The sequence below is a fragment of the Strongylocentrotus purpuratus genome, unplaced genomic scaffold (assembly GCF_000002235.5).
Source record: "Strongylocentrotus purpuratus isolate Spur 01 unplaced genomic scaffold, Spur_5.0 spur5_scaffold_13, whole genome shotgun sequence".
In the NCBI taxonomy this organism is placed as follows: Eukaryota; Metazoa; Echinodermata; class Echinoidea; order Camarodonta; family Strongylocentrotidae; genus Strongylocentrotus; species Strongylocentrotus purpuratus.
Genome location: NW_022145598.1, coordinates 16,196,803 through 16,224,467, shown reverse-complemented (window position 1 = coordinate 16,224,467; position 27,665 = coordinate 16,196,803). Strand labels below are relative to the sequence as shown.

At 38.6% G+C, this 27,665-nt stretch overlaps 1 long non-coding RNA gene across 1 annotated transcript; it reads left to right on the top strand.

Annotated features, from left to right (window-relative positions):
- The first annotated feature begins 1,048 nt into the window (after window positions 1-1,048).
- Window positions 1,049-23,307, top strand: LOC115923018. Its single transcript, XR_004063725.1, has 2 exons — window positions 1,049-1,421; window positions 22,688-23,307. It is a non-coding gene; the product is annotated as an uncharacterized LOC115923018 (long non-coding RNA).
- The last annotated feature ends 4,358 nt before the right edge of the window (window positions 23,308-27,665 follow it).

Genomic DNA, 27,665 nt, shown 5'->3' with positions numbered 1-27,665 from the left:
TTAAAAAAACGATCGTGTGCATTGCCACGTCTTTGACTTCTTGACAACATTAAATAAAGGGCTGAGTTCTTGCATGGAGGGGTCAGAAAGTTTGCAAAATGTGACGATAAAGAAACGTAATAAGTTACACTCTTTTAGGGACCCCTTCAAAACAATTCGACCTTAAACTGTTCAAAACCCCATTTTTTAGCCAGGAAATAATGTTGGCGATGGTTGCTCAATCATCCGACGTAACATGTTGTTTGTTTTGGGAACATTGAGTATAGTAATTAAAAGAATTTCCAAAGATTAATATAGATTAATGTTTTTGTGTAAATACAAATAGGTTCAAAAATCGGATTCGGACAATTTACTGGCGCTCCAAACTCAACTTTCCCTATAAGTATACTTATGTTGTAGAATTAAGATGTTTATAAAATCTGTCTGTCTTAATTTGAATTATCAGAAGAATTAGCTAAATCCTCTATTGTTTTAATAACCTTGAACTGATCCAATAAGATGGAATTGTAACAATTTGTTTCTCTAATTCTCCAAGAGTTTTAAATCATAATTGAATGACATCTAATTAATCTAAAGAAACGAAGCTGTATACTGAAATACAAAAGTCTATACCACCCTTCAAGACCATGACAACAAAGCAATATACCAGGCAAGTTAGTATACTTTCTTACAAAACTGACAAATTCGATTACAAAATTTATAATTTTTAAAAGGATTTTGATCGTTTAGTAGTATTATATTGAATTTCCCACATTATTTTCAGTCATGATGTTGCAGTGTTTAAAAAAAAATCTATTTCTTGCATGAATATAAATTATACAGATTATTATCAATATGCTATGGTTTCAGTATTCGCTTTTTATGGTTGATATTAATTGTCTTTATGTTATTCTGAACTATTATATGTTATTCATTTGTGTATTCATGTATTCGAATATGTTACTCAGAGATTGATTTTCAATAAAATGGCCTGTCGGAGGGTCACAAACTGAAGAAAAGAAGACTAGAACTCAAGTTAGGTTTGCTGCCATCTGGTGGTGGTAGAGAACGAAATGTTTGATTTCAATTTCAAATATCCCTGCCATTGATGTCAACTGTCAACTCTGCCATTTCGCCAGATATCATATATCTTCCTTTAAAACCCACAGTATGGGGAAAGGTTAGATTAACACCAGGAAAGAAGAATTGTAAGGGTATTTGAGGGCAATAATTTAACAAAGCGAGAAAGGATCGATGCAGTATTTACCAACCAAGCATAGCTCAGACTAGTAGTACAAGTATGAGTACGAGTCCCACACATTAACTTATGTGTGGGAAAAATAGTCGGTCTGAAGACAATGCTGCACTGGATCTGGATCGCTAGCTGCATGCTGGAGGCTGCCGGCTGGAACTACTTTAAAGATCATCATTTTGTCAAGGAAGTGAGTAATAAATTTCTATACTAAATTTTTATAGATCTAGGGCCTAGTAAATCTTACAGATAAATGGGCGCTAGCGCGCTACTCTAGACTAGAGTTAGACCGAATTTTCCGTCTCTTTCGTTCGTTAGCCTCTTATTGGATAATTGGGGTAGGGTCGGCTCTAGACCGAATTTTCCGTCTCTTTCGTTCGTTAGCCTCTTATTGGGGTAGGGTCGGCCGGCTCTCTCTTTAGAGACGGAAACCGTCTATACACATTCCCTTGATAACGCCACGGCCATTTCAGGTCGTAGCGTTTTGCCCCCAAAATCCCCCAAAATGTCATTTTACCTCGTGCATATCCAAATTTAAATTAGGCCTAGGCTATAATACATCGGTTCCACTTACTAACTTGATTGAAATAATCCGTTTAATGGTCCCTTTTTAGGAATTTATGGGTCAAAATCAAAATCCGTTTTGAAAATCTTTTTCAACAAGGATTTTGATTTTGACCCATAAATTCCTAAAAAGGGACTATTAAACTGATTATTTCAATCAAGTTAGTAAGTGGAACCGATGTATTATAGCCTAGATCTAGGCCTAATTTAAATTTGGATATGCACGAGGTAAAATGACATTTTGGGGGATTTTGGGGGCAAAACGCTACGACCTGAAATGGCCGTGGCGTTATCAAGGGAATGTGTATAGACGGTTGCCGTCTCTAAAGAGAGAGCCGGCCGACCCTACCCCAATAAGAGGCTAACGAACGAAAGAGACGGAAAATTCGGTCTAGGTCGGCTCTCTCTTTAGAGACGGAAACCGTCTAGAGTAAAGTACCCGGTTTTCGGCCACTTAAGACAATATCCTATTTATTGGACTCTTTACTTCCTATTTATTAGGGTGTCTGATCGCGCACCCGATGTTGTGTGCTAAAATTCTTCCCATAGAGATTACACGCATCCCTATGCAGCCTACGTGCATTGCGCGACCATGCAAAAAAAGTCAATTTTTTTTTTCAAATCGAGATTCAAACCTTTATCAGTTGTGATCCTGAAGGTGATAATCAATGAATGAGGTGTCATATGAAAGAGCAGGTGAATTCCAATATTTCCAAAGGGGCGTAGCCCCCGAAATTCTAAAAATATCTTGGTCAAAACAGCAATTTAAACATTGTGTCCTGGCTAACTCTGAGGTTTGTCACTTTTGAGATATGACGCCCCGATCGATAAGTAGTCCCAGTCCTAAGGAACAATTCTATGTGATTATATTTTCGCTAGCCCCCAGGGATCACAACTGATAACAGTTTAAAAATACCCTTCTCGCTATTTGGTGGATCAGCTAATTAGGGGGCGTGCGCTCCGCTCAGTCCAAACCATGGTTACATCGCGTAACATCTCCGCGCACGAACGAAACCCCAAATTCAAGTGACTGAAATTATGGTTGGAAATTCCCTCGATAAACCCGGAAGTGAATACACGTTATAGTCAATGGCAATATCGCGGAGACAACGTGCGTTGTCTCCGCGATATTGCCATTGACTATAACGTGCATTCACTTCCGGGTTTATTGTGCGACGAACGCCAACCATACTAGTCAATCGCACATGTCGCGGAGACAGCGTAGCTCAAGCTGCAAGTCGCGGATTGGCTTAGCAGCATGCGTACGATATGCATACGCTTGCATATCGCGCGATACAGCTGTTTGGCTAAATTTAGCAAAACAACATCACTCTGCGTGGACGTCTTTTTCGACGATTTTGACCAAAATGATATGAATATACCAGCGTGTTGGAGGGGCTGTAACTTTTGATAGAAACATCGGTGAGACTTGAAATTTGAAATGTATTATTCTGATAACATTTTTTATTCAAATATCAAACAAAAATGGTGAAAAACGATCCCAAATTGAAAATTGAAAAATCGTTCAGACACCCTATATTTATTATCATTTCTTGTTCAAATCATGAAGCAAATATTATTATTATTTAAACAAAAAAAGAATCCCAAAAAAAAATCACGAATTGCCATGACAATATTCATTTCAATTTTCACTGTTTTGGAGCCGGTTATCGGCCGAGCGTTTCAGTTTACGGCCGCATGTACAAAGTCAATAGGAAGTGCTCGCGCGCGCCGTGCGTTTCTGCGCTGATGTATAGCACAAGCGGGCCGAGCAGGTATCCCACGCCGGAGCTCCCGGGTGCTCGCCTGGCCGAATACAGGCACAGCGGTGATCGGAAGTTGGAATCTGAATTAGACAGACATATCGTGTGTGCGTCGCGGTGTGCGGCTGCATTGATTTAATACATGTACATGCGATGAGATACTTTTGAGCTTGCGACCAGCACAAAATCGGGCTCTATATCTGAAAAATACTTGAAATAAAGCTCATTTTATGGTACCCATATTTCTTACATACACGCGTAAGAAACTCGATTTTTCAGATTTGGGTAGCGGGACCGCCGATTACATCGCTAAAATGTGATATTTTAGGATATATTTTTCATTGCAAATGTGGTTCTTCAGTGACACTGGCATGGTATGGTATGTGTGGGATATGTGTTATGCTATTATGCGATGTATTTTAAAGTGATTTTACCATGTATCCAACCAATTGGCCGAAAACCGGAGCTGACCGATTACCGGGTACTTTACTCTATACACATTCCCTTGATAACGCCACGGCCATTTCAGGTCGTAGCGTTTTGCCCCCAAAATCCCCCAAAATGTCATTTTACCTCGTGCATGTTATATTGTAAATTAGGCCTAGGGCCTAGGCTATAATAAATCAGTTCCACTTACCAACTTGACTGAAATAATCAGTTTAATAGTCCCTTTTAAGGAATTTATGGGTCAAAATCGAAATCCATGTTGAAAAAGATTTTCAAAATGGATTTCGATTTTGACCCATAAATTCCTAAAAAGGGACTATTAAACTGATTATTTCAGTCAAGTTGGTAAGTGGAACTGATTTATTATAGCCTAGACCCTAGGCCTAATTTACAATATAACATGCACGAGGTAAAATGACATTTTGGGGGATTTTGGGGGCAAAACGCTACGACCTGAAATGGCCGTGGCGTTATCAAGGGAATGTGTATAGACGGTTTCCGTCTCTATAGAGAGAGCCGGCCGACCCTACCCCAATAAGAGGCTAACGAACGAAAGAGACGGAAAATTTGGTCTACTCTAGAGTAGACCACACATTTCTACTTCTAGATTCTAGGTTAGGCCTAGGCCCTATAATACAGGCCTAGAGTCTAGAGTAAAGGAGCCCGTAATCGGCCAGCTCCAGTTTTCGGCCGATTGGTTGGATGCAAGGTAAAATCACTCTAAAATACATCGCATAATAGCATAACACATATCCCACACATACCATACCATGCCAGTGTCACTGAAGAACCACATTTGCAATGGAAAATATATCCTAAAATATCACATTTTAGCGATGTAATCGCCGGTCCCGCTACCCAAATCTGAAAAATCGAGTATCTTACGCGTGTCTGTAAGAAATATGGGTACTATAAAATGAGCTTTATTTCAAGTATTTTTCAGATTTAAAGCCCGATTTTGTGCTAGTCGCAAGCTCAAAAGTATGTCATCGCATGTATTAAATCAATGCAGCCGCACACCGCGACGCACACACGATATCTCAGTCTAATTCAGATTCCAACTTCCGATCACCGCTGTGCCTGTCTTCGGCCAGGCGAGCACCAGGGAGCTCCGGTGTGGGATACCTGCTCCGCCCGCTTGTGCTGTACATCAGCGCGGAAACGCACGGCGCGCGCGAGCGCTTCCTATTGACTTTGTACATGCGGCCGTAAACTGAAACGCTCGGCCGATAACGGGCTCCAAAACAGTGAAAATTGAAATGAATATTGTCATGGCAATTCGTGATTTTTTTCTGGGATTCTTTTTTTGTTTAAATAATAATAATATTTGCTTCATGATTTGAACAAGAAATGATAATAAATAGGAAGTAAAGAGTCCTAAAAATAGGATTTTGTCTTAAGTGGCCGAAAACGGGCTCCTTTACTCTACTTTAACTCCGGGAAGCTCCAACACCGGCGCCGCAGGCGTCGGAGCTTCGGTTGGTTTTGTTGGTTTCTCGTGTGGGCTAGTTAGTAAAACAGCCGATTGGGTGAAATTATCATTAAATCTGCAAAGGGAGTATGGTAGCGCGCCCAGTATTCGGTCTATTCCCAGTATTCGGTCAGACAGCCGTTTCAACAGCTGTAACAATTTAAAAAATAATTTATGAGCCACGAAACTTGCACAAATCAGGCAGTTAAACAACTTTTCTTAACTCTCAAAATTAAATCAGATTTAGGGCCTCGGAAAGATCTCCAACTTAGCTCGAAATTGGTCAGTGTCGCACAACTTTCCGCACTTTCACGTTCTCTTAGCACATGTGCGCTAACATGCATAGCCATATGTAGAAGTCTATTGCGAAACAACTACGTGTGCTGTCCAACCAAAAATTACTCTTGTTTTTACGAGGGCTCTTTTCAGATTTTCCCTTAAAAAAATAGCCCCCCTTAATTATTTTGCTGTGGCTATTTTGGAGCTCAGGGGGGCTTTTTTTTTTTAAAGGTATTTTTTTTAAACGCGGTTTTACCTAATTAAATTCCAAGCAAAGGCAAATATAGATACAATTGTAGCGTACATATGTCATGTAGAGTATTGCAGACATTCAGATACCCATGATTTATTCACTTTGTGTTAAACGTGTGGCTTTATGATTTACACATGTAACTAAAACTTGTCAAAAGGAGTGTTTTGTTTAACTGTTCGTTTTTCATATCCTAAGAAAATATTATCACTGACACGCGGGCTAGGAATTAATTTTTTATGGGGGCTACTTTTCCCCATTGCCTAAAAAAAAACCAAGGGGCTACTTCCTTAAAGGGATCCGGTAACTTTGTCTCAGATTCTGAAACAAAATTCTGGATTTAGCTCATGATGCAATGATATTTATAAACCTGTAGGTCAGTCAGGAACCCCATGACTTTTACCAGCCGATCGCCTGTCTAATTATCAAGATATTTATGATTGGAATTACAAATTTTGAAAACCGTTCGCCTGACGGTTTTCATAACACTACAGTCTATTGGGGAAAACGAGTATGGTAAAACCGGTCACTCAAGGATTTTTACTTTTTGGAGGCACTTCTTGATCATTTTGAAGCGCGATTTTTGTAGGGCTTCAATATTACACCATATCACAGACACTAATAACATGTAGGGCCGTGTATCTCAGATTTAACAATGTTAAACGATCCCTTTAAAGCCGTATTGTAAGCTGTAACAATAAGTTGTGTTTTTCCTTAGCCATCATACTACTAGCAACCAAATTGGTAGGTAATATGTTATTTAGTCTTTTTTTCTGTCCCAAATTTAATTGTTATCATGGACAATGCAATCCCATTAAAAAAAAATGTAGACCAACTCCCTTTAAAATTGTGTTATTTAGACCATTTATTCAGTCTACTTCTTCCCTAACTCCAGGGAGCACCAGAGCCTGCATCGGAAATTGATTCAAACAGTGGGGAGGGGCACATTTTTTTCGAAATGTAAAGAAGTAGTAATTACATTTTGACTTACAACGTTTTTCGACTCCTCTGGGCATCAGGACAACCACTTATACACTGTAATTATAATTTGAAGACGTCTTTGAAAGGAAAAAAGACGATTCCTCGTCCTTACCCAATTTATCCCACGTTGTGTATAGTTGATTAAAGGGATCGTTTAACAATGTTAAATCTGAGATGCATGGCCCTACGTGTTATCAGTGTCTGTGACATGGTGTTATATTCAGGGGCGTCTCTAGACCTTTTTCAGTGTCGGGGTGTAGAGGCCAACGATTACCGACAAAACTAGCTCCCAATTACCGACAAAATTAAATGTCCCAATATTTACAAATTTAAACCTATATACCCGGGGCCGAAGGCTAAATTGTATTTCCTAAGGACTATCTATAGTACTTGCGTACAGTATGCGCAAATGGTCATTTTCCTCTACGACATAAATATACAAATTATTTCGTCAACTTAGTCAGCATTATAGCTATATATTTTAATGCAGGCGCGTAGCTAGGATCTTATTTTAGGGAGGGGCGGTAGTGAGCAAGCGATTCACTCAAAGCGCGCTCATTAGAGGGTGTGGGTGATAGGCCTCCCGCGCGAAGGGCAGAAGCTTAGACGTTTCCTTAAATTATTAGGAAAAGGAGACGATTTATTGTACCGTTCTCGACTGTTAATCCTTGTCTGAATGAACTTCCCCCCTCTCGCGCGAAGCACGAAAGCTTTGGCGTTTCATTAAATTATTATAAAAAGAAGACGATTCGCTGTACTGTTCTCGACTGTTAATCCTTATCTGAATTCATTTTCTCCCCCTCCCGCGCAAAGCGCGGTAAAGCTTTAACATTTCATTAAATTATGAGAAAAAGCAGACGATTGGGTGTACTGTTCTCGACTCTTAATCCTTATCTGAATTCAGTTCCCCCCTCCCGCGAAGTTTTGGCATGTCATTAAATTATTAGAGAAAGTAGACGATTTGCTGTACCGTTCTCGACTGTTAATCCTTATCTGAATTCATTTTCTCCCCCTCCCGCGCAAAGCGAGGAAGCTTTGACGTTTCATTAAATTATGAGAAAAAGCAGACGATTGGGTAGTCTAGTTCTGGACCCTATATTGATTTTTGTTATTCGCTGACTATAAGCGTTAAGCCGAGTGATGCGATCCTTAGTGATCGCGAGTCCCCAACTAACTGCGCTAGACCAATTGCTTAATGTGACGTCAAGGGTCAAAAGTTCACAAACAAGTGATTCATAAATATTCATGAAGTTACTGTCAATCAAACTTCGCTCGCGATGTTTTACGTTTTACACGTGGGATTCTAGTCCAGAAAGGGTCAAAAGATCAAGCCTTATTACGTAATTTTGATAGCGCCCAATTATGCATAAACATACACGTACTGCTGTGTGCTACAGGTGTATGTGACATTTCGAACTCCCCTTGCCTCATGCACAGATGCCTAGCTAACTATACTTCGCTGCGCGAAACGCTTTCATTTAGCGTTCGGCAGGATTCAACGTTGTCTATTTGCAACTTGCAAGACCCTATTACAAAGCTATAAGGGTCATTTTTAAAGACGTGAACTGCATACTCGAGGTGAAGGGGAATTGGGAGAAAGAGGAAGAAAAGGGGAAGGAGACAAGAATAGAAGGGGGAAGACAGAGAGGCGGAACTGATAAGAAACACTATATACATGTAGGGAGAAGACAAGAAGAAGGGAAAAAAGGTAAATTAAAAAGGGAGAAGTGCTGATTAAAAGTCAAGGTATTAACCTTACATGAGTGTTGCACATCATTAACCTACATTTATGTTTCCCTTCATATAGTACTTATATAATACTGGTTTGTGCAACTTTATGATTTCCTTAAAAATAACTTGCAAAGCAAGTCATAATCATCCATTTTATGGCATTTTAATACTTGTCATCATAGGAAGCCATGCAGTGGCATGTTATTATTGTGTTTATTCCTCTATGAATTAATAACCCTAAAAGTCTTCCAGTTACGGTGGCAAGTATGTAATGTTCTTGTACAGAGGAGTACCCCCCTCCCCTCTGCATGAGCAATTTCATTGCAATTTGCATTGAACCAAACTTCTATTTTTGTTTAATACAGATTTTTTTGTTTCCCTTTTTTTTTAAATTCCATATTAAAACAAAAAAATCATGAAAGTTGCGTAGAAATGGCTTGCATTTCACACATCTGATAATGTGTTTGAATTCAACCTGAAATTGGCATTTTCCAATAAGAAAGTACATCTCCAAAGTACAAGTCTGAATAATACAATTATAAACTGAACTAGAATGTATGATGACATAAAATGTGTTACGAAGTCATCCATTACTGGTAAAATAAATCATCATTCACAATAGAGCAGTTAAATGATAATCTCAGATTAACAAAAAAGACAAATCCACGAGAGTATTGGAAATTTTGGAAAACCAAAAAAAGTAATAAGGCCTCACGAATGATTTTGTACATCTTTTGTAATTTGAATGTTGCTCAAGTTAAAACAGGTGCACTAAGTTCACCAACCCGAAATAGTGTAAACATTGGACATGAATTATGAATTTGCTGTTTGAAATATATGTACAATACAGTTGTCAATGCAATCGTAATCACCAAGCGAGATGCATGTAATTTTGAGACAACATGGCACTTTTTAAGGAATTATATACAATCATTGTATCACCAGATCATACCAGATTTCCCCATTACTACTTCAAAATGCTGTCAAGCAAAGACTAGTACTTTGGCTTGGAGGCACGGCCAATTTCATGGATCTCCCTGAAAAATCTCAGGGAAAGTCGTTAACTTGGAGGAATTGGACTGAACCCTATTCTAGCGCAGTTAGTGGGGGAATCGCGATCACTAAGGATCGTATCACTCGGCTTAACGCTTATAGTTGGCGAATAACAAAAATCAATATAGGGTCCAGAAATAGACTAACGATTGGGTGTACTGTTCTCGACTTTTAATCTTGATCTGAATTCAGTTTTAATTCTTGTCTGAACTCGGTTTACCCCTCCTGCAAGTTTTGAAGTTTCATTAAATTATTATAGAGAGAAGACGCTTCGTTGCACCGTTTGATCGACTCTTAATAAGCCCTATTTATATGAATTCAGTTTCCCCCTCTCGCGCGAAGCGTGGAAGTTTTGACGTTTCATTAAATTATTAGTGAAAGAAGACTATTTGTTCAACCGTGCTCGAATCTTAATCCTTGTCTGAATTCAGTTTCCCCCTTCCCGCGTGAAGCGCGAAAAAGCTTAGACGTTTCCTTAAATTATTAGAGAAAGCAGACGATTCGTTGTACCGTTTTTGACTCTTAATCCTTGTCTGAATTCAGTTCCCCCCTTCCCGCTTGAAGCGCAAAAAAGCTTAGACGTTTTCTTAAATCATTAGAGAAAGCAGACGATTCGTTATACTGTTTTCGACTCTTCTAAATGAAGTTTTCCCCTCCCGCGCAAAGCGCTTTTTTTTTTTGTGTTTCATCAAAATATAGAGAAAGGAAGACGATTCGAGAAAATACAAGTATTGTAGTTGTAGTTACTCTCGAAGCCATCACAGCTGATAAAAAGTCACAGTTCGTAGGTAAAAAAACTTTGGTCGATTGACAATATACATCTCACCGACTTCATACTTCTGCAAGAATACTGACACAGCTGACCCGACACAGCAATTTATTTACCTGTGTCTTTCTTGCTTCCTCGACGACGAGACGACTCCACCCAACAAGTTCCCTCTCTCACCTCTCTTTCATTCCCCGTTTATTTTGTTTCTCTTTTCTCTTTTTTCTTTCTTCTTTTCCTTTTCTTTCTTTCTTTCTTTTCCTTTTCTTTCTTTTCCTTTCTTTCCTCTCCCTCTTTTTCTTTTTTCTCTTTCTTTATTCTTTTTTCTTTCCTTTCTTTTTCTTTCTTTCTTTCTTTCCTTTCTTTTTCTTTCTTTCTTTTCTTTCCTTTTCTTTTTTTCTTTTCTTTATCTTTTCTTTTTTTCTTTATCTTTTCTTTTTTTCTTTTCTTTCCCTTTCCCTCTCTTTTTTCCCTCCGCCTTTTCTCTTTTTTTCCCCGACGGCAGCGCAACTTTACTGACAATATCCTGGAGATGCCCCTGGTTATATTGAAGCCCTAAAAAAATTGCGCTTCAAAATGATCAAGAAGTGCCTCAAAAAAGTTTTAAAAAAACTTTGAATGACCGGTTTGACCATACTCGTTTTCCTCAATAGACTGTAGTGTTAATAAAACCTTTTGACAAACGCAAAATTCGACTTCGATTTTCAATCATAAACATCTTGATAATCAGACAGGCGATCAGCTTTCAATTTCAACGGTCCTCTATAGCATGAATATTTATATTTGCTGCACCGCTACCGTGCATGAGAACTTTTTCTACGCCATGTTGAATCGACGATATACACTGTACATAATACATACATGTACGTGTTCATGTACATTTACAACATGGATGAATTGGTTTATGACAAGGAATCACCTATTTTTGCCTCTCATTTTTTCAATATTTAACTTTAGGAGGAAAATTATTCACAGTATCATGGTTTTGGTTTTTGTCATGCTACATGTACTGACCTGCTGAAAACAAGAAACTGTAACAAAACCCGTTTTAAAACTCGTTTTGGGGGGCTCACCATAACTGGATTAGGGCTTTAAGAATTCTAATACCATCAAGAAATGGGATCGAATATTTAAGATTATACAACACCTACATGGATCCTTGTCATTGGATTGGAGGATTGTTGGTCACATGATATTCAATAGATCTTCTATTGCACAGGCGTACATTTTTGGTTATATATGACTGCGTAGTGCGTACCTCTCTGCCGTGCGCGTATCCCTGCGTGTATCTGACGCGAAGGCAATCTGAATGTACATGTAATCTAGAAGACTTGAATCCAACTTTAAGTTATCTTTAATATAAGGAGTAAAGCATAATTTGTTGATTAAAGTATTAATTAGATCTTCTTCGATGTTGTATAAAACAAATAATGAATGTTTTTCATTCATTCAATAGTGCAAATATTTTCATTCCTTCAAAGATTAGCATTATTTCTTTTAACTCATGAAAATATTTGCACTATTGAACTCATAACCATTCATTATTTGTATATTACACACCAAGGGGTACAATCATCACAGCATCTATTGCATTGCTAATCAAATAGTGTGTAGTGAAGAATTCATGTGCATGTAGATGTACACTGTAGACTGTACAGGTACATATAATCATGAATAAGAAAAACAATTGAAGCTGGAATGGAAAATGAGCTCAGAACTTTACTTTAAGTATGGCTCTTTTTTTATAGACCTATCTAGAAGGCCAAGTGCACCATAACATCAACCCTAACATGATTTGAATAGATAGAGAAAAATCAAACAAGCATACAGTAACACTGAAAATTACATCAAAATAAGTTTTTAAATAAGAAAGTTACAGCATTTCTAAGGTTACATTTTGGTATGCAATTGAGGAGCCAATGATGTCACACACCCACTATTCCATATGTATTTTATTATATATGAAATTTCAAATATCTCAATTTTGTATAGATTTGATAATAAAGAAGTCAAATTCTGAATTGAATCACAATAAGTTACCACATGATTTGTTCCATGATACTATGATAGTTTTACATTTTTGGAGCAGAAAATTTGAAATGTTGTACAATAAAATACAATATTAGATAGTGGGTGTGTGACATCATAGGCTCACACATGACAAAATGTGTATACTGACCATGTTATGCATTAGTATTTTGTGAAACTACATGTTTTACATGTAAAACTTTAAAATGCCATAACTTTCTTATTTTACATCATATTTTGATGAAATTGTTAGTGTTGTGCTTGATTGATTTTTCTTATTCAAATCAACTTGATGTCTAGTTGGACTTCCTCAGATCATTCATGACAAACTCTCTTTCCCCTTCCATACATTAGTGGAGTTAGTTTAGGCTGCATTGTGTACTGTACATGTAGTGCAAGCATGTAGTATTTTCAGTGATACATGTACATGTAGGTCCATAAAGTGGCTGGGGAGTGGCCTTGTGGTATTTGGCCAGAGGCTTAACCTCATGACCCAATGTGCAAGCATGGACCTACTATGTCCAGTCCATGCTAAACTCTCTATCAAGTCCCTGCATGTACACTGTACAATGTACATGTACATACAATCAGGAAGAAGAACAAAAATTGAAGCTGGAATGGAAAATGAGCTCAGAACTTTACTTTAAGTATGGCTCTTTTTTATAGACCTATCTAGAAGGCCAAGTGCACCATAACATCAAGCTGATTTGAATAAGTAGAGAATAATTAAACAAGCATAACACTGAAAATGTCATCAAAATAAGATTTGAAGAAAGAAAGTTACAGCATTTTTAAGTTTTACATTTTTTTCATGAAACAGTGTTACAAATAACGTGGTTGGTATGCAAATGAGGGAGCCGATAATGTCACACTATCACTGTTCTTTATGTACATGTATTTTATTATATGAAATTTCAGGTATATCAATTTTTTCATCAATTTAATATTAGAGAAGTTCTCAATTGAATCACAGTATACAATAATGTTGATTTTTCATTACATGAGAAGAAAAACTACTGGTATGTTTTACATTATTGGAGCAAAAAGATGAAATACCGGTATTTTAAGTTTATAAAACAAATTTCATAAAAGATAGTGTGTGACATCATAGGCTTACTCATTTGCATACAGACCACGTTATGCATTTACTGGTAAATTATAATCACTGTTTTGTGAAACTACAGTATATACTACAGTACATACTACAGTACATACTACAGTACATATGTAAAACTTTAAAATGCCTCATAACTTTCTTATTTTACATCATACTTTGATGAAATTGTTAGTGTTGTGCTTGATTGATTTTTCTTATTCAAATCAACTTGATGTCTAGTTGGACTTCCTCAGATCATTCATGACAAACTCTCTTTCCCCTTCCATACATTAGTGGAGTTAGTTTAGGCTGCATTGTGTACTGTACATGTAGTGCAAGCATGTAGTATTTTCAGTGATACGTACACATATGGCTTTCATCGAAAGGGTGCGGTGCGGTGCGGCGCGGTGTGGTGTGCTCAACGCACCCATTCGATAAAAGAGGGGGGCCTTTTCTCGAAAGGGTGCGTTGAGAGCGGAGTTCCGTTTTAACACACCCTTTCGATGAAAGCGGGGGGGCTTTTCTCGAAAGGGTGCGTCGACTAGTCTTTCGCATCAGTCGTTTAAAATGAGGATCTCGGACAGAAGGTATAGTTGCCAATTGAAGTATATCGAAAATGTATTAAATAAAATGGAATGGTCTTGATTACAGAGTGGTCTCTTTCGTTATTACTATGTTGATGGGGGAGACAGAGAGAAGGAGGGAAAGGGAAGATAAAAAGAAAGAAAGAAGAATAAGAAGAGAAGAGGGAAACGGGGGGGGGGGGCGAAGGACTCTTGCCAAAAAATAAATCAGAGAGAGAGAGAAGGGAAAGGGAAAGGGAAAGAGAAGATAAAAGGAAAGAAAGAAGAGGAAGAAGAAGAAAAGAGGGAAACGTGGGCAAAGGGCTTTTGCCTCCTCCCCCCCCCCGCCAACAAATAAATAGGAGAGAGAGAGAAGGGAAAGGGAAAGGGAAAGAGAAGATAAAAGGAAAGAAAGAAGAAGAAGAAGGAAAGAGGGAAACGGGGGAAGGGCGAAAGGGAGAGAGAGAGAGAGAGAGAGAGAGAAGGGAAAGGGAAATGGAAAGAGAATATAAAAGGAAAGAAAGAAGAGGAAGAAGAATAAAAAGAAAAGAGGGAAACGGGGGGGGGGGGCGAAGGACTCTTGCCAAAAAATAAATCAGAGAGAGAGAGAAGGGAAAGGGAAAGGGAAAGAGAAGATAAAAGGAAAGAAAGAAGAGGAAGAAGAAGAAAAGAGGGAAACGTGGGCAAAGGGCTTTTGCCTCCCCCCCCCCCCCCCCCCCCGCCAACAAATAAATAGGAGAGAGAGAGAAGGGAAAGGGAAAGGGAAAGAGAAGATAAAAGGAAAGAAAGAAGAAGAAGAAGGAAAGAGGGAAACGGGGGAAGGGCGAAAGGGAGAGAGAGAGAGAGAGAGAGAGAGAAGGGAAAGGGAAATGGAAAGAGAATATAAAAGGAAAGAAAGAAGAGGAAGAAGAATAAAAAGAAAAGAGGGAAACGGGGGCGAAGGGCTCTTGCATCAGTCGTTTAAAATGAGGATCTCGGACAGAAGGTAATAGTTGCCAATTTAAGTATATCGAAAATGGATTAAATAAAATGGAATGGTCTTGATTACAGAGTGGTCTTTTTCGTTATTACTATGTTGATGGGGGAGACATGCAGAGAGAAGGAAAAAAGGGAAAGGGAAGATAAAAGGAAAGAAAGAAGAATAAGAAGAGAAGAGGGAAACGGGGGGGGGGGGAGGAAGGATTCTTGCCCCCCCCCCCCGCCAAAAAATAAATCAGAGAGAGAGAGAAGGGAAAGGGAAAGAGAAGATAAAAGGAAAGAAAGAAGAGGAAGAAGAAGAAAAGAGGGAAACGGGGGCAAAGGGCTTTTGCCTCCTCCCCCCCCCCCCCCGCCAACAAATAGTAGAGAGAGAGAGAGAGAGAGAGAAGGGAAAGGGAAAGGGAAAGAAAATATAAAAGGAAAGAAAGAAGAAGAAGAAGGAAAGAGGGAAACGGGGGAAGGGCGAAAGGGAGAGAGAGAGAGAGAGAGAGAAGGGAAAGGGAGATGGAAAGAGAATATAAAAGGAAAGAAAGAAGAGGAAGAAGAATAAAAAGAAAAGAGGGAAACGGGGGCGAAGGGCTCTTGCCTCCTCCCCCCCCCCCCGCCAACAAATAGGAGAGAGAGAGAGAGAGAGAGAGAGAAGGGAAAGGGAAAGAAAATATAAAAGGAAAGAAAGAAGAAGAAGAAGGAAAGATGGATACGGAGGAAGGGCGAAAGTTTCTTACCTCCCCCCACCCCCTCCCGCCAAAAAAATAAATAACAGAGAGAGAGAGAGAGAGAGAGAGAAGGGAGAGGGAAAGAAAATCTAAAAGGAAAGAAAGAAGAGGAAAAAGAATAAGAAAAGAGGGAAAGGGGGCTAAGGGCTCTTGCCTCCCCCTGCCAACAAATAAATAAGAGAGAGAGAGAGAGAGAGAGAAGGGAAAGAGAAAGAAAATATAAAAGGAAAGAAAGAAGAAGAAGAAGGAAAGATGGATAGGGGGAAGGGCGAAAGGTTCTTACCTCCCCACCCCCCCCCCCCCCTCCCGCCAAAAAAATAAATAAGAGAGAGAGAGAGAGAGAGAGAAGGGAGAGGGAAAGAAAATCTAAAAGGAAAGAAAGAAGAGGAAAAAGAATAAGAAAAGAGGGAAAGGGGGCGAAGGGCTCTTGCCAACAAAATAAATAAGAGAGAGAGAGAGAGAGAGAAGGGAAAGGGAAAGAGAAGATAAAAGGAAAGAAAGAAGAGGAAGAAGAAGAAGAAAAGAGGAAAACGGGGGCGAAGGGCTATTGCCTCCCCCCGCCAAAAGTAAATAAGAGAGAGGGAGAGAAGGGAAAGAGAAAGAAAATATAAAAGGAAAGAAAGAAGAGGAATAAGAAGGAAAGAGGGAAACGGGGGAAGGGCGAAGGGCTTTTGCCTCCTCCCTCCCAACCCCCGCCAAAAAATAAATAAGAGATAGAGAGAGAAGGGAAAGGGAAAGGGAAAGAGAAGATAAAAGGAAAGAAAGAAGAGGAAGAAGAAGAAGAAAAGAGGGAAACGGGGGCGAAGGGCTCTTGCCTCCCCCCCCCCCCCCCCCCCGCGCCAAAAAATAAATAAGAGAGAAAGAGAGAAGGGAAAGGGAAATGGAAAGAGAATAAAAAAGGAAAGGAAGAAGAATAAGAAGAAAAGAGGGGCTCTTGCCTCCTCCTCCCCCCCCCCCCCCCCCCGCCAAAAGATAAGTAAGAGAGAGAAGGGAAAGGGAAAGGGAAAGAGAAGAGAAGATAAAAGGAAAGAAAGAAGAGGAAGAAGAAGGAAACGGGGGCGAAGGGCTCTTGCCTCCTATAACCCTCCTTCCCCTCCCCCGCCAAAAAAAATAAATAAGAGAGAGAGAAAGAAGGGAAAGGGAAAGAGAAGATAAAAGAAAAGAAAGAAGAGGAAGGAGAATAAGAAGAAAAGAGGGTAACGGGGGCGAAGGGCTCTTGCCTCCTGTCTTTCCTATTCTCCCTCTTTTTCGTTTTTCTGTTTCTTTCTTTTCTTTCTTCTCTTTTCTTTCCTTTTTTTTCTTTTTTTTTTTTTTTCTTTTCTTTTTCTTTTGTTCTTTTCTTTCCCTTTTACTCTCTTTTTTCCCCTCCCCCTTCTCTTTTTTTCCGACGGCAGCGCAATTTTACCGACCATATCCTGACAGGTGGGGGGGGGGGGTGTCGCACCCCCACACCATCCTTTGGAGACGCCCCTGCCTACGCCACTGTTGGCGACCACAAGGCTATCAATACAAATTAAGACATATTAATGAAGATTCTTTTTTAATGTTGCAGAGAGATATGTATTTTCTCTATGAACTTGTTTAATAGACAATAAATAATATTAAAAACATGAATACTATATAATGATGAGAGAGATGATTTAAGTCATACTTTTTTCAATGTGATTGGAGTGGACTTGAGGGTGGGGGGGGGGGGTCCCCCTTCTGAGATCTCGGCCGTTTCACAGCCGATCGCCGCGAAAATGCATATTTATGGTAATTTATGCAAGCAAGGTCAGAGAATTCACATTTTTACCCATAAATCATATATAATTCATATTCGAGCGTTCTTTTTCACTTCATATATTCGTTAGAATAATGATACGACAACAAAGTTGGAAGAGCCAGTTTATCCCTATGTTATCTCTTGTTTTGATAATTTGTGTTTATGTATTATATTATTTTGTTATTTCATTTCATTTCTAACCACAATTCAACTATTTTTACCCAAAATCAAACACATTAACTTGAAACAAGACCAAATAACCAATGTTTTCTCTTTTTTTAAAAGAATAAATGGTATTTCCATATGTACATAAATCACACAAATGAGCCATTTTAGGGCTGACATGCAAAAACAAAAGGTCACGTGACTCCGCAATTATACGTCCGATTTTCAACAAAAAAATGTTTCAAAAGATGCGTAAGATTCGAAAGAAAAAAGTCATGAAAGAAAAACTTTATATCTGCCGCGGTTCCGGAGTAGTCGCGAAATTACTAGAGAGCACTAATCTTTTTTGGGGCTCTCAAAAATTTGAAAAATCGTACCCCCCCCCCCCCTTGAACGCCAGGGGGGGGGGTATCTCCCCAAAACGGTAAAAATTAACGTGTTTTTTTTTTACACGTTTTTTTCACAGGGCGGAGCCCTCAGAAGCTCAGGGATATTAATCATCAAAATTAACGTCGGATGAGCATAATTTTATACCTTATTTGTGACAGTGGCAGGACACAATTTGGTGTTGGGTCCAGGGGGCGGAGCCCCCAGAAGCTCAGGAGTTTTGTCCATTAAATTATTATTATTTTATACCTTATTTGTGACACAGGGGTTACGAATTGGCGTGGGGTCCAGGGGGTGGAGCACCCGGAAGCTCAGTGGTTTTGGGCAATAAATAACGGTCAGATCAGCATATTTTTATATCTATTTGTGACACTGGCAGGACACAAATTGGTGTTGGATCCAAGGGGCGGAGCCCCAAGAAGGTGAGAGGTTTTATACATCAAATTATCGTCAGATGAGCATATTTATATATCTATTTGTGACACTGGCAGAACACAAATTCTTCTTCCTCTTCCTCTTCTTTCTTTCCTTTTATCTTCTCTTTCCCTCTCCTTCTCCAACATAAGATGCAAGACGGATATATATCGACTCACCTTCTTTCCAAGAACCGTACGGGCCTGGAATTTACTTTCCCCCCCCCCCCCAGCATCTTTGCCTGCAACGCAGTCGAAACCTTCAAAGCCAGACTCTGGGAAGCCATCCAAGGGGGTAATAATCATAGTCCCTCCCCACAACTGCAATGTGATGGGACTTAATTCTAAAATGTTCTAGAAGCAACAAACACTCTCTCTCGAACGATAACGTTCTTATTGGTCTTCTTTATATCCCTCTTGAGGATCAGGACCAGGATCAGAACAGATTCTCTCTCTCTCTCTTATTTATTTTTTGGCGGGGGGGGGGGGGGGGAGGGAGGAGGCAAGAGCCCTTCGCCCCTGTTTCCCTCTTTTCTTATTCTTTTTCCTCTTCTTTCTTTTCTTTTATATTTTCTTTCCTTTTCCCTTCACTCTCTCTCTCTCTTATTTATTTTGTTGGCGGGGGGGGGGGGGGAAGGGGGGCAAGAGCCCTTCGCCCTTCCCCCGTTTCCCTCTTTCCTTCTTATTCCTCTTCTTTCTTTCCTTTTATATTTTTTTCCCTCTCCCTTCTCTCTCTCTTATTTACTTTTGGCGGGGGGAGGCAATAGCCCTTCGCCCCCGTTTTCCTCTTTTCTTCTTATTCTTCTTCCTCTTCTTTCTTTCCCTTCTCTCTCTCTCTCTCTCTCTTATTTACTTTTGGCGGGGAGGCAAGAGCCCTTCGCCCCCGTTTAACTCTTTTCTTCTTCTTCTTCCTCTTCTTTCTTTCCTTTTATCTTCTCTTTCCCTTTCCCTTCTCTCTCTCTCTTATTTATTTTGTTGGCAAGAGCCCTTCGCCCCCTTTCCCTCTTTTCTTATTCTTTTTCCTCTTCTTTCTTTCCTTTTAGATTTTCTTTCCCTCTCCCTTCTCTCTCTCTCTCTCTTATTAATTTTTTTGGCGGGAAGAGGGGGGGGGGAGGTAAGAACCTTTCGCCCTTCCCCCGTATCCATCTTTCCTTCTTCTTCTTCTTTCTTTCCTTTTATATTTTCTTTTCCTTTCCCTTCTCTCTCTCTCTCTCTCTCTCTCTCTCTCTCTCTCTCCTATTTATTTGTTGGCGGGGGGGGGGGGGAGGAGGCAAGAGCCCTTCGCCCCCGTTTCCCTCTTTTCTTCTTATTCTTCTTTCTTTCCTTTTATATTCTCTTTCCCTTTCCCTTTTCCTTTTCTCTCTCTCTCTCTCTCTCTCATTTATTTTTTTTTGGGGGGGGGGGGGGGGGGGAGGGCAAGAGCCCTTCGCCCCCGTGTCCCTCTTTTGTACTTTTCCTCTTCTTTCTTTCCTTTTATCTTCATTTTCCCTTTCCCTTCTCTCTCTCTCTCTTATTTATTTTTTTGGCGGGGGGGGGGGGAGGGAGGAGGCAAGAGCCTTTTGCCCTTCCCCCATTTCCCTCTTCCTTCTTCTTCTTCTTTCTTTCCTTTTATATTTTCTTTCCCTTTCCCTTTCCCTTCTCTCTATCTCTATCTCTCTCTCCTATTTATTTGTTGGCGGGGGGGGGGGGGGAGGAAAGCCCTTTGCCCACGTTTCCCTCTTTTCTTCTTCTTCCTCTTCTTTCTTTCCTTTTATCTTCTCTTTCCCTTTCCCTTTCCCTTCTCTCTCTCTCCTATTTATTTGTTGGCGGGGGGGGGGGAGGAGGCAAAAGCCCTTTGCCCACGTTTCCCTCTTTTCTTCTTCTTCCTCTTCTTTCTTTCCTTTTATCTTCTCTTTCCCTTTCCCTTTCCCTTCTCTCTCTCTCTGATTTATTTTTTGGCAAGAGTCCTTCGCCCCCCCCCCCGTTTCCCTCTTCTCTTCTTATTCTTCTTTCTTTCCTTTTATCTTCCCTTTCCCTCCTTCTCTCTGTCTCCCCCATCAACATAGTAATAACGAAAGAGACCACTCTGTATTCAAGACCATTCCATTTTATTTAATACATTTTCGATATACTTAAGTTGGCAACTATTACCTTCTGTCCGAGATCCTCATTTTAAACGACTGATGCGAAAGACTAGTCGACGCACCCTTTCGAGAAAAGCCCCCCCGCTTTCATCGAAAGGGTGTGTTAAAACGGAACTCCGCTCTCAACGCACCCTTTCGAGAAAAGGCCCCCCTCTTTTATCGAATGGGTGCGTTGAGCACACCACACCGCGCCGCGCCGCACCGCACCCTTTCGATGAAAGCCGACACATATAGGCCCATAAAGTGGCTGGGGAGTGGCCTTGTGGTATTTGGCCAGAGGCTTAACCTCATGACCCCATGTACAAGCATGGACCTACTATGTCCAGTCCATGCTAAACTCTCTATCAAGTCCCTGCATGTACACTGTACAATGTACATGTACATACCAAGAACAAAAATTGAAGCTGGAATGGAAAATGAGCTCAGAACTTTACTTTAAGTATGGCTCTTTTTTATAGACCTATCTAGAAGGCCAAGTGCACCATAACATCAAGCTGATTTGAATAAGTAGAGAATAATCAAACAAGCATAACACTGAAAATGTCATCAAAATAAGATTTGAAGAAAGAAAGTTACAGCATTTTTAAGTTTTACATTTTTTTCATAAAACAGTGTTACAAATAACGTGGTTGGTATGCAAATGAGGGAGCTGATAATGTCACACTATCACTGTTCTTTATGTACATGTATTTTATATATGAAATTTCAGGTATTTCAATTTTTTCATCAATTTAATAATAGAGAAGTTCTCAATTGAATCACAGTATACAATAATGTTGATTTTTCATTACATGAGAAGAAAAACTACTGGTATGTTTTACATTATTGGAGCAAAAAGATGAAATACCGGTATTTTAAGTTTATAAAACAAATTTCATAAAAGATAGTGTGTGACATCATAGGCTTACTCATTTGCATACAGACCACGTTATGCATTTACTGGTAAATTATAATCACTGTTTTGTGAAACTACAATACATATTTTAAAATTTTAAAATGCCTCATAACTTTCTTATTTTACATTATATTGTGATGAAATTGTTAGTGTTATGCTTGTTTGATTTTACTTCAAATCAACTTGATGTCACTTCAAATCAACTTATGTCCAGTTGGACTTGGTCTTTAAGCTCCTTACATACTGTATGTGTAGGTCATTTATATCATTTGTATGACAACCACTCTTTCCCCTTTCGTACATTAGTGTATAGTTACATTTAGTTACATGTAAGCCTGCACTGTATCTCTTTGGTAGTGCAAGCAATGATGTTCATCTAAACATTGGCTGGGGAGTGGCCTTGTGAAAGGCACTGGTATTTGGCCAGAGGCTTAACCTCATGACCCCATGTACAAGCTACTTGGTGCTCCATACTCCTTTCACATTTGTTTTGCTTAAAGGTAAAGACCAGTATTGGAAACGCCCCAATTTCAATAAATGAAATGGTAGCTCTTATTACCAATCATGTGAAAGAATATGTTTTGACTAATACATGTACATGATGATAAAATTTATGCCGGGAAACCGCTTATTAATTGATATATTTGGTAAATTAGTTTATCTATTGGGATGTGAGAGATAAACGCACATGTCCCGCATGTGTGCCTAGTCCCATATACATCTTTCTGTGTACAGTGCTTGTAACTTTACCAAAACTGGACCAAATATAAAAAAGTTATGAATTGTTGAAAGTTGTAATCACTATACGTATGGGAACTTCAAATTGGCTGAAGAGGTAATGTCAATGTGATGTAGTGCGGGACTAATTTCCCATCTGTTCCAACATATGAAATAAACTACATGTACAGGTCTACATGTATAATGAATGTTTAATGTTTAAAAGGTGTTCAATTGGACAAAAAAAAAATTGTGATTACTCTTTTTTTTTCCATCTTTTTTCCATCTTTGTTTTCATTTTTCAGAGACATGGGCAGAAGTCTACAAATAAGCACTTCCAGACTTGGACTTGGACTTGGAGTGAATCAGTACTTTGGATATATGCTACCTCTGTGTTTTTTTTTTATCCCACAGAAAGTTTGACATGGAATTGAGGGGGGGGGGGGGTGCAATATAGTTTTAATCCACACTTTTGTGAAAAATGAGTTACATCCATTTCCATCAGCTTTCTAGATTGTTCTTCATCTTCTGACAATTAAAAAAAAAGGAAATCAACTGATTAATAGGGAAATGAATAAATATTCTTCTCCTGAAAACAAGCAATTATCTGAACACAAAAAAAAAAGTAACTCCCCCTTAATCAAAATGGCGTAGCTTTTAAAGAAAAGGTTTTGAGCAAAATAAATTGGCAGGACTGTTCCTATATTTATTGACTAACTTTTCTCCCGAAATAAAATTGCTCCATTGAGTAATGCATGAGTGGACAAACAGGCAAAATTTTCACTTTTCAAAAGTCACAGTGGTTATGTTTTATGCTGTTTTGACAGTACATTTTAGCTTTTCTTACACTATTTTTAAAGTTTGCTCACCCAAGCATGACACGATTACAACCTCTTGAGTTCACACAACTTGTGATGAAACATTTTAGTTAAAAAAATTATTAATTTTGCTCACCCAACAATAATATTGAAAAAAGTGTTGGGATAGGTGTAAGGTGGTCAAGCAATGTATGATAAACAACAACAACACAAAAACATGCACCAGAAACTAAATTCGCTAAAATCTTGTTTCACAGAATCCCCTAAATGACCCTTACAAGTATGACTTTAGAAAAGTGAGAGTGACAATTTTCCCTTTAATGTTTGCTCACTCATGCATGACTTGGTAAATCAATCATATCTTCACAGAAAAGTTAGTCAATAAATATAGGAACACTCCTGCCAAGATTATTTTATTAAATACCTTGTCGTTAAAAAGTTACGCAATTTGGATTGAGGGGGAGTTACTTTTTGTGTTGTGTTCAGCATGAAAAATGTGCTAACCCATGCATTCCATTCTGGAGGCGCCCATGACAGATATTGTTTGGTAAAGAAAAGTGCATAATTTGTCAACAAAATGAATTTTATTCTGCAAAGAACACAAGGGATCTGACTTTCAAGATACATGTATGTAAATTTATTATTTTTGTCTAAAAGGGAGTAGATGCACAAATATGAATTTAAATTATAATTTTTGGTCATTGGAGGATAGCACTGTATTCATTTAAATTTTTTGGAGGTGTTTATTTTTTCAAATGATTTCCAGTTTAAATTAAACATAAAGGTATTTAGTGGTAGACAGAGATTAATCAGGTTTCCATGTATAATATGCTACATTTACCCTCCATAAGTCAGATCTGATTTCACCCAAGTTTTATTTATTATTACACTTATGGCAATGCAATGATTAAGTACCGGTACCAAAGTGAAGAGTAAACATCAGCCTTGGAGTTGGCACTAGTAGGCGCATTTATACTGTCAAATACCTCATTTTGAAAAGTCGCGATGTTTCGCGCACCCTTTTACACTTGTGCAGAAACATCACCTACTGAAAAGCTCAGTGATGTCTTGGCGTGTTTCAGTTGGTAATGCGCATGCGCAGCACTCCGATGCAAACACTTTCCTCTTTCTATCTTCCCTTGTTATTCTTTGTTTTTCCTTCTATCGCCTTCTCTTATGTTATTCTTTATCACTTCCTTCTATCACTTTCTCTTTCTGTGTTTCCTTATGTTATTCTTTATGTATTCCTTTTATTACCTTCTCTTATGTTATTCTTTGTTTTTTTGATCATTCTATCACTTTCTCTTTCTGTCTTTCCTTATGTTATTCTTTGTTTCTTCCTTCTATCACTTTCTCTTTCTGTCTTTCCTTATGTTATTCTTTGTTTCTTCATTTTTGTATCACCTTCTCTTATGTTATTCTTTGTTTCTTCCTTCTATCACCTTCTTTTATGTTATTCTTTGTTTTTTATCATTCTACCACTCCCTCTCTCTGTGTTTCCTTATGTTATTCTTAATTTATTCCTTTTATCACCTTCTCTCATGTTATTCTTTGTTTTTAATCATTCTATCACTTTCTCCTTCTGTCTTTCCTCATGTTATTCTTTGTTTCTTCCTTCTATCACTTTCTCTTTCTGTCTTTCCTTATGTTATTCTTTGTTTCTTCCTTTGGTATCACCTTGTCTTATGTTATTCTTTGTTTTTTATCATTCTGTCACTCCCTCTTTCTGTGTTTCCTTATGTTATTCTTTGTTTCTTCCTTCTATCACCTTCTCTTATGTTATTCTTTGTTTTTTATCATTCTATCACTCCCTCTTTCTGTGTTTCCTTATGTTATTCTTTGTTTCTTCCTTCTATCACCTTCTCTTATTTTATTTTTTGTTTTTTATCATTCTATCACTTCCTCTTTCTGTGTTTCCTTACGTTATTCTTTGTTTCTTCCTTCTATCGCCTTCTCTTATGTTATTCTTTGTTTTTTATCATTCTGTCACTCCCTCTTTCTGTGTTTCCTTATGTTATTCTTTGTTTTTATCATTCTATCACTTTCTCTTTCTGTCTTTTCTTATGTTATTCCTTATGTTATTATTTGTTTCTTCCTTCTATCACCTTCTCTTATGTTATTCTTTGTATATATCATTCTATCATTTTCTTTAAGGACGACATCTAGCTCCGCTCCTAAAGTTATGTCACCTAACATCGAGATGTTACAACTGCGAGCGTTTATACTTGCCAAACACGCCAAAACACGCCAAAAGATCACACTTCGATTTGGAATGTTTTGGAATTGGCATTTCTGCCGGTAATGCGTAGTTGCCCTTAGTAACATCACGGTCAGGCTCCGGTTTGGCATTTTTTGGCGTGTTTGGATGACAGTGTAAATGCCCCTAGTGTAACCATTATAAACTGTTTCAGGAAGCACTCGTGCATTAACAAAGGCAATCGCATATTTTTTATGGAGAGGGGGGGGGGGGGGGGGGGGGATTGACCACCCCCCCCCCCCCCCCCCCCCCCCCCCCCCACAGTAAGGATAGGGTTTAAGTTGGTCTTGCATGCAGCTTCCTGAAACGGTTACACTGGTGCTAACTTCAAGGCTGATGTTTACTCTTCACTTTGGTACTTAATTAGTGCAGTACCACAAGTGCGATGATAAATAAAATGTTGGTGAGTGTGAAAAACCAGTTCTTATTACTTTTAGAGGGCAGTGTATTTCACTCAGAGTAAATTTTAATTTTTAGTTACTACTTTACATTGCAGAACACTTTTTACACTGTTTCTTATTGGTTAGCACTATATTGCTCTGAAAAAAGCATTGATTTTTTGTTTTGTTTTGTTTTGTTTGGGGGGGGGGGGGGTTATTGTTTAAAACTTGATGTCATTTTCCAAAACTTCCAAAAAATATTATCAAAAGACACACTTGGGGGTTAACACTTTATTGCACCTACGCCCTTGGCTAGAATAGTATTTTTAATTAGCTCAACTTGAACCATTCTTAGTAAGATTAGAAATGTACTTATTAATTACTGTTTTGTAGTTATTAACCACTTGACTGCTACCCATATGTGTTCTCGCTCTTGTATGCCTGTGCTTACCACGTACATGTACGTGCTTAGGGCAGTGCACTTTCAAGACCATAGCACTGCATAATGCCAAGCCCTGCTGTGTAATTAACACTGCTATGATGTTATACAGGTCTTGAACAGTAGATGGCGCTCTTCCAAAAAAATATGGTTTTGATGTGTACAGTGTACAGTTTTTGTCAGGTTTTGTACAGTACAAAAATGCTGTAGCACAGGGGGTATGAACGCGTTTTAAGCCAATAGCAGTCAAGTGGATAAGCTGTGGAAAAAATAGACAAAACATTTGATACTTTCATAATTTGCAATATGTTCATTAAATGCAACATATTATTTTTATTATTATTGTTATTATTATTAGCCATCAAGTGTTATGATAATAATAATAATAACACATGTAATAGTAAAAATTATATTGCAGAATGCATTGTGATAATTTGTCATTTATTTTTAAAGTTATAATCCATTATATGCCATTGTAACATCTACTATTATCAAAGCCATAGTTACAAGAATTAGTTGTTGGTATTCAACTAACAACCCTAAAAAAGCTGAGTCTTACACTGTTGCTCATAACGGTGGAATATTTTTTTTTATCCCAATTTATGGAATTATTTTAAAAATAATTTAAAAATACTAGATCTAGATAATAGTATACAGTCTCAGATTTTATTGAATAATAATTTGCCAATATGTGTTTGCGTGACTGCTAAAGCATGTATATTATGCTACTATGTTTATTAACTAGGGGACCTATGCCCTTAAGTCATAAATGACAGTAATGAGAATTAATGCCTCACAAAAGGGCACTAATATAGCACATCGACACGGTGTTGATCCTGGGGCCTCACAGTTACGAGGCCATTGCTTTGTCACCGAACCATGACTGTACGCAGCGGGGGCTATGGTAGGGGGCAGTTTCCATAAATTTAAAAAAAAACAGAAAATGCAATAAATTTATTAATAATTTACTGCATTCTACCCCGGTCCCCAACATAAAAAAATCTTTTGTGTGCCCATGCCTTGAGCCATAATGCATGGCCGTCCAGAGGATTTTTTTATGTTGGGGACCGGGGTAGAATGCAATAAATTATTGAAAATTTATTGCATTTTCTGTTTTTTTTTAAATTTATGGGAACTGCCCCCTACCATAGCCCCCGCTGCGTACAGTCATGGTTCAGTGACAAAGCAATGGCCTCGTAACTGTGAGGCCCCAGGATCAACACTGTGTCGATGTGCTATATCAGAGCCCTTTTGTGAGGCATTAATCCTCATTACTGTCCTTTATGACTTAAGGGCATAGGTCCCCTAGTTGATAAACATAGTAGCATAATATACATGCTTTAGCAGTCACGCAAAACACATATTGGCAAATTATTATTCAATAAAATC